This window comes from Camelus dromedarius, chromosome 18 (genome assembly GCF_036321535.1).
Source record: "Camelus dromedarius isolate mCamDro1 chromosome 18, mCamDro1.pat, whole genome shotgun sequence".
Lineage (NCBI taxonomy): Eukaryota > Metazoa > Chordata > Mammalia > Artiodactyla > Camelidae > Camelus > Camelus dromedarius.
Genome location: NC_087453.1, coordinates 8,908,625 through 8,915,832, shown reverse-complemented (window position 1 = coordinate 8,915,832; position 7,208 = coordinate 8,908,625). Strand labels below are relative to the sequence as shown.

Sequence of the window (7,208 nt, the reverse complement as noted above, 5' to 3'; positions counted from 1 at the left end):
CGGCTCTGTACGTTTCCGTTTCCGCCTCGGCTGTTACTCTTTTCCAGGCGTCTTGCTGCTCTGTGCCTCGACATCCTCCTCCATAAAATGGATCCTGTCCTCCCAGGGTGGGAGGGAGGATTCAGTGAGTTGATATATGCAATGGTGTCCAGCCCATGGGAAGCCCTAGATGAAGCTAGTAATTTATGGATACTATTAACATTATGATTTCATCAGCCACAAGTTGAGGCTGAGATAGTCAAGAGACCGCAGCACATTTGGACTTGGGGGCTGTTCTCCACTGACTGGTGAGACCTGAGCCAGGATTGGAATCAGGGCAGTCCCTGAAGAAGAGGCCATCACATGAAGGTTAGGGGCCCAGGACCTGGAGCCGACTGCCCAGCCCCAGCGCTGCGGTGGGGAGGCTTGAGTCAGCCAGGATGCCGCTCTGAACCTGTCTTCTCATCTGTCAAATGGGCATCAGCCAGGCACTGTGCTGGGTGCTGGGGGAAGGGCAAGAACAGGATCCCCAGCCTCTGGACTCCTGGGCTTCCACTCCAGTAGGGGTGACCAAGGGATTCTCTTGAAAGAGGAAAACAAATAGTCACACAGGTGCCTATGTAATTAACACCCTGGGCCCTTGGGGTGGGAGGAGAGAGAGGGAGGGAGGGAGGAATGGGAGGATGAATGGAGGAGGGGAAGCAGGTGACCCCAGGATGGGGGAACTGGAGAGAGTGCAAGTTCCCAAAGGCCCAATTTCAGACCTAGACTCAAAGAAACCACAAAGCAGAGCTTGGGGCAGCCAGATTGCGGGGTCTTTCATTTCCTCCTCCTTCCACCTGGAGCATGGTTCCTTACCCTGGGCATCACCACAGCTCTTACCTCCACTTCCTCCAGGTCTCTACTCAGAGGTCACATCCTTAGCAAGGCCTTCCCAGACCACTAGCTAAACATACCCCGACTCCAGGCCTTTCTCTTTGCCCCGGCCCTGATTCATGTTTCGTTATTATATCATATACCTTTTTCTTTATGTGTTTTTCGTGAGTTCTCCATTTGCCCATGAGCTCCACAAGGAAATGGGTTTTTTGTTCACAGCTGTAGTCTCTGCTCCCAGGCTGGCACACAGTAGGGGTTCAATAAATGACTGAGGAATGAATGAATGGACAGAGCCAGGCAGTGGAGGACAAAGAAGGCCTCCTCTTTCTTTCTGGTGACTGTTTCTGGCTTGGAGCGGATAGGTTTCCTGGACTACAGGCAGGCAGACTGAGGGTCAGGTGAATAGAGGGACAGGGGACAGAGGGCTCCAGGGCCCACTGGCTGTTCCCTCCTCCTGGGGCCCTGCAAAGGGTAGCTCATTTTCAACTTGCTGCAGCAGCCCCAGCAGGGCAGTTGGGCCTGGGAGTTGGGAGCCTGCTCTGCCTGTCATTGCCACTGGTGAGAAATCTCACACATTGTAAAGGCAGCTAGGCTCCCTTCTGGCTGGAGCAGCCGGCTGGATCTGCCCTGGGCTGGCCGGGATGTTCCCAGGGTCCCCAGACTGGGTGGTGTATGATGGGACCTCCTAGACCCTGGGATCTTCTTCCTGGGCGCGGGGCATGGACCTGGGTTTCCAAAGACAGGATAGCATAGAGCTCAAGGTGAGCCAGCCCGCCTGGGTTCAAATCCCGGCTCAGCCATTTGAAGCTGTGTGATACTGGGCAAGTACCCAAACTCACTGTGGTCCTTACCATAAAAAGATATACTAATAGTAAAAATGTGAAATAATACAATTCCTGGGCTCTTAGCTGCTTTCGTGCCGTGGGCTCCTTTTATGTTTATAAATTTAGATTTAAATTTATAAAGTATGTAGGATTAAAAGAAAACTATTTTGAACTAGATTAATTAAAATATTTAATAGTCAAATGTTTGATATGGTGACAGCAGTGCTTCTTTGTTAACAAATTTAATGACAAGATCGGGCGGCGGGCCTAATAAGTACGGTAATTTTAAAGTCAAAAAGAGGATAAAAGGCTATTTCTGTGACACTGTAGAGGGACGTGGAAATGACTCCTGATGAGGTTCATTTCCCACATCCACCTGTAAGGAAATGCCAAATTTCAGTTGGTTAGTGAAAGTCAAGAGGTACCTTTCCTTCCCAGTCCAAGTTCATGGGTCCCTGAATTCCACCGTGGGGCCCTGGAGGTGGTGGTGAGTGATGAGGTCTCTCTGGGGATGGTCCAGGTGCCCAGGAAACAGGTGAATTGGGTGGGGACAGCCTCAGGTGTCCTAGAGAAGGCACTGGATGCAGAGTCCCCCGGGTCTGGGTCTGAATTTGGCGGGCTCTGGGAGACCCCCGGCGGTGAGTGCTGGGGGCTAGGTCTCCTGGGCCTCCTGCTCTTGGCCGCTAGGAGGGAAGGAGGATAGGGGGAGGACAATAAGTGTCAGATGCCCAGCACAGGAGTCTAGGGCCCTCATAGCACCTCCCAGGTTTGGGACATGCGAGGGCGGAAAGGGACTCTGAGAGAGGGGAGTGGCCATTCTCTGCCTGGTGGCCTCTCTGGAACTGAGCCTGTGTGTAAGTCACTGTTTTGTGTTGGTGTCAGCTGGGTCATGTCAGGGGTGTGTGTGCAGATGTGAGTGTGTGTGTGTGAGGGGGGCACACTGGGGAGGGTTTGGGTTTGTGCGTGTCAGCGGATAGGGGGTGTATGTACAGTGATTGCGTGTGTCTGTGTGTGTATTTGAGTGAGTATTTTGGAGGGCCTGGGCTGCTCTGGGAGTGGGCTGTTGTGTGTGTGTCAGGGTTCGCTGGGGGCTCTGGTGTGGGTTTGTGTGGGAGCTGGAGGTCTCTAGCGCCTTCAGGTTGGGGGTCTTTGCTGTTAGTCCGTGTGAGTGTGAGAACGTGTGTGTATTCGGGGGTGGATAGAAGGGTGGATTGTGTGTGCATGCCCACATCAGGGCTGGTGGGGGGTGTCCGGTGTGTGTCTGCGTGAGCGTGTGTGGCCCTGTCACCGCCGGCTCCAGGCCCGGCCACATAAACTTCACACCCCTGCGGGCGGGCCCCGGCGGCCCCGCAGTGGCCGCGTCAGGCAATGGGAAGCAGATGGGCCGGGATGGAGGCCATATGGGGCTGGGGGCGGGGGCGCATTCCTCCCTCCCAGAGCCGCCAGGAAGCCCCCTGCCTGCCGGCCCCCCATCAGGGTGGGAGCTGGAACTGACACAGTAACAAATGTCCCGCAGCCAGCGTGGAGCCGGGGAGGCGGGGGAGGCGGGGGGAGGCAGCCCCTGCCCCACGGGGGAGTGTGTGTGAGTGTGTGTGTGTGTGTGTGTGTGTGTGTGTGTGTGTGAGAGAGTGTGTGAGTGATGGGGGGGGGGGGGTCCAGGAGATGCTGGCTGGGCGGGAATGCTGCCTCAAGAAGCTGTAGCTGACCCTAGCGCTGTGCAACCTTGGGCACCTTACAAACCCACTCTGTGCTTCAGTTTCCCAGCAGGGTCACAAGAGGGTGGCCATTCGGGATTGGATACTGGGAAGTTTGAGCCTATCCTTATTTCCCAAGTCAGGGTAGGACCCCTAACTCCAGAAAGCTGGGCAGATACCAACAGTAACATCAACACTAACAGTAATGGCAGCTAGTCTTTACTGTGTGCAGGGCACTGGATGATGGTTAAGAGGGGCTCTGGAACCAGACTGGCATGGGTTCAAGTTCCCCTCTGCTTTTTTTTTTGGCTGTGTGACCTCGGGCAAGTCACATCTCTCTATGCCTTAGTTTCTCTCCTGTAAAAATGGAGGTAATAATAACAACACCTCCCTCCCTCCAGTGGTCACAAAGATTAATCTGGGTGAAGAGCTCTCCACAGCAGCCAGCCCCATACTGCCTAAGCCAGGCTTGGGTCCCCAGAGTTGTGTCACACAGCTTTCCAGTAACTACTAGCTGTGAGCATCAGCTTGACAAACCCCAGGGGCTTAGGGCCATTTTGCAGGTGAGACCCAGAAAACCAAGGGGCTCACCCCACCTGGGGTCACACAAGAGTTACGGGCAGAGCTGGGGTTAAACCCAGGCCACCTTTGAGAGGCCCGGCTTCCTCCACCATGCCGTGGCCCCCATGGGACAGTTTTGCCTCCAGGCCTGGAGTGCACTCAGGCAGCACCAGCTCCAGACCCTGGCTCCCCCCTCCCTGCTGTGTGACTTTGGGCAAGGAGCTGAACCTCTTAGGGCCTCAGGTGATTACCCTTCCCTCCAGAAGGTGTGGGGAGGGACAGGAAGACAGGCTCAGAGATGAGGAAATGGATGGGGCTGTTCATCTTAAATCCTATAAGTCATCCATGTTATCTTTCCTCTCCTGGAGGTTGAAATGGGAGAGGGGCAGGTGGGCAGGGAAGGGCTCAGGACCTGAGGCGGCTCTGGGTAGCCTTGGCCCAGTCTGTTCACCTCTCCAAGCCTCCCCAAAGGGATATTTTCTGAAGAAGGAAGCTTAAGAGGATCTTGTAACCAAAGTGGTACATGCTGGGTACTCAACAACATGTGTTAAGTCCTTCTTCTCTGGAATTCTTATCCCTTATGTGCCCCTCTAGGGGAGGTCTGTGGTTGGTTTCTAACCAACACCCACTCCTCTCCTCTGATTCTCAGTGCAGAGATTTTGTGTGGAGCCAGTGTCTTCCCGGGTGGAGCATGTGACCCAGCCCTGACCAATCAGAGCACTGCATCCTCTCAACTAATGAGGGGCAGGCCTGGGATTTTTAGCTGGCCCGTAAGGAACAAAGCACTTTCTATTGGGGTTGCTGGTTGGGTGGAATCCTGGAGGGTGGAGTTCATCTTGCTTCAGTGAGCAGGGAGCTTGGATGAGAGTGGAGCCAGGAAAAATGGAGAGAAAGCACGTACTGAGGATGAAATGTGAATACCTAGATGCAGCCATGCCTGGTACCCTTATGGTTCCTGCTTTGTGGGTGAGAAACTGAGGCCAAATCCAGGGTTGCACAGCCAGGCAGGGGCAGAACAGGGATTTGAACCCAGGCCGACTGGCGCCAGCGACTGTGCCCTGAACCTCTAGACTCCACGGAGCCCTTTGGTGTAAATCCCTCCCCCTAGCCTGGAATTCTCTCACCCAGCCTAGTTTTTAAACTCAGCTATTTCTGATCATCCCAAGGGAGAATGTTTCCTGCCTCTGGCAGAAAAATCAGGGGAGAAATGAGAGGCCTGTGGTCTGGCCCCAAACTCAGTTTCGGCAAGCTTGGCCAGACAAGAATTCTTTCCTTTTCTCTTTCTTTCCATTCCTTCCCTTTTTTCTTTCTTTTCTTCTTTCTTTCCTTCTTCCTCTCTCTTCCTCCCCACCCTCTCCTTCCTGTCAGAAATAAAACACCGCTTACTCCAGCCCACCTCGCACCTGGGTCTTGCTCTCACCCTTGCCTGGATGACTTCCATCTCAGCCCTGCTCCAGGCCTAGCTGGCTACGTTAGACCCCAGTACATCAAGCACCAGCGACACTTATTAAAATGCAGACCCCAGGACCCTGCATAGACACAGGCATGTTTGCACACTGGGGATGGGGCCGGTGGAGATGGACACTCCGTGCAGATTCAGATGCAGGTGATTCATGGGACACTGCAAAAGGGAGTCCTTGGAGGGCCTTGAAGATCAAGGTTGAAAGTTGTGCCGGGAGTGGGGCAGCGGGCAGGGACCTGGACTCCTCTGAACGGGCGTGAACTGAGCTGGGGCCCTGAAGTAGGGGCCATCTCAGCCCTTCGGCTGTTTGGATTCAAGTTCTACCTCAGCTAATTTTTCACTCTAAGCAGGTGCCACAACTTCTCTGGTTTACTCATCTGAGAAAAGGAGATTCAGACTCAGTATGTGCTGAGCTGTTAGTGTATACCAGGCTCTGTGATCAGCCCTTTGCATGGAGAAATGTGTTCACAACCCCATGAGGTGAGTACTGTTATTCTTGTTAACTTTTCAGAAAATGAAACTGAGGCTCAGAGTGGTCAAGTTACTTGCTCAAGTTCACACAGCTGGTAGGTGGCAGAGCTGGGACTTAAATCTAGGCATCTGGCTCCAGACCCTATGCTCTTACCAGTGTAAAGTTTTAGCTTTATGTTATTCACTGCTGTGTCCCCATTGCCTGGCACATGGCAAGTCTCACTAAATGTTTGTTGAATGAATAAATGATCGCCCATTGGAGGGAGTTGACTCAATTAATAGGTACTCTGTAATTGCTCATTCTCCCTAAATGAGTGAGATATTAAAGCAAGTGCTAATCCTTGTAGGGAGCCTTGGTCCTCTTGCCCTGCTTTGAGTAGGGATAGTAACAGTCCTACCACTTAGGGTTGTTACAGGGGTCACACAAGATGATGTCAGGACACCTAGCTCCGTGGTACATGCTCCATGGCATTAGCTGCTTTGATCAGATTCCTGGTCTCTTTTTCATTCTGGTTTCCTGATGTAATCCTGTCTCCCTTACAAGCCACATAGGGCTCTGGCTGGTGCCAAGCAAACAGTAGGTGCTCAGGGGAGAGGGATAAATACATGAGTGCTTGCTGTGTGTTGGGCTTTTTAAACACTCATCATCTGACCCACTTTTCCCCATAGCCAACACAAGAAAGGGGCCCAGTGCCTGGCCCGGAATAGACCCTCCATAGATGTTTGTTGAATGACTGAATGAAATGCAGAATTGGCTGCGTTGGCGGAATGTATCTGGCACAAGACCTGCCCGCCACCCACTGTCTGCCAGCTCAGAGCCCAGCCTGGGTTTCCACATCTGCTGGTGCTGCCAAGAGGTGAGCAGGCTCGGGGGGAGGCAGTTCCCGGCTGTGGAGCTGGGGATTTGTGGGAAGGCGGCCAGGGGGAGGAATTTCCTTCAAGAAGTTAAGTCCGGGCTGAGTAATTCCTCGTTGCGTCCTTGTTCAGCAGCGGCTGGGAGGGCAGGCGTGGGGCCGTGGGACTCGCAGTGCTAGCTGAGCCTGGAGCTCTGCCAGCTGCGGCTCTTGGGCCCCAGGCTCTGCCTCAGGACTAGGATCAGCGTCCAGGAGGTGCTATGGTCATCTTGGACGGGTCACATCGCCTCTCTGAGCCTCAGCTTCCTCATCGGCACCTTGGGAGGGCAGCTGTCCCAGCCTGGTGGTGCTGCTCTGAGATTCAGCAGGGTCATGCTTGCCAGGCAGGGGTGAGTTTTACTATCGTATGGAGGACTGGAGCTGTCTGGGGGTGCGGACGGCCCAGCCTTAGAGGTGACGGGCCTTGAGGGCCTTGGGTGAGTCACTA

General features: G+C 53.9%; 1 long non-coding RNA gene across 1 annotated transcript; it reads left to right on the top strand.

The window, feature by feature from the left end:
- Positions 1 to 2,510: 2,510 nt before the first annotated feature.
- Positions 2,511 to 6,713, top strand: LOC135323390 (uncharacterized). Its single transcript, XR_010384976.1, has 3 exons — positions 2,511 to 2,533; positions 5,747 to 5,876; positions 6,537 to 6,713. It is a non-coding gene; the product is annotated as an uncharacterized LOC135323390 (long non-coding RNA).
- The last annotated feature ends 495 nt before the right edge of the window (positions 6,714 to 7,208 follow it).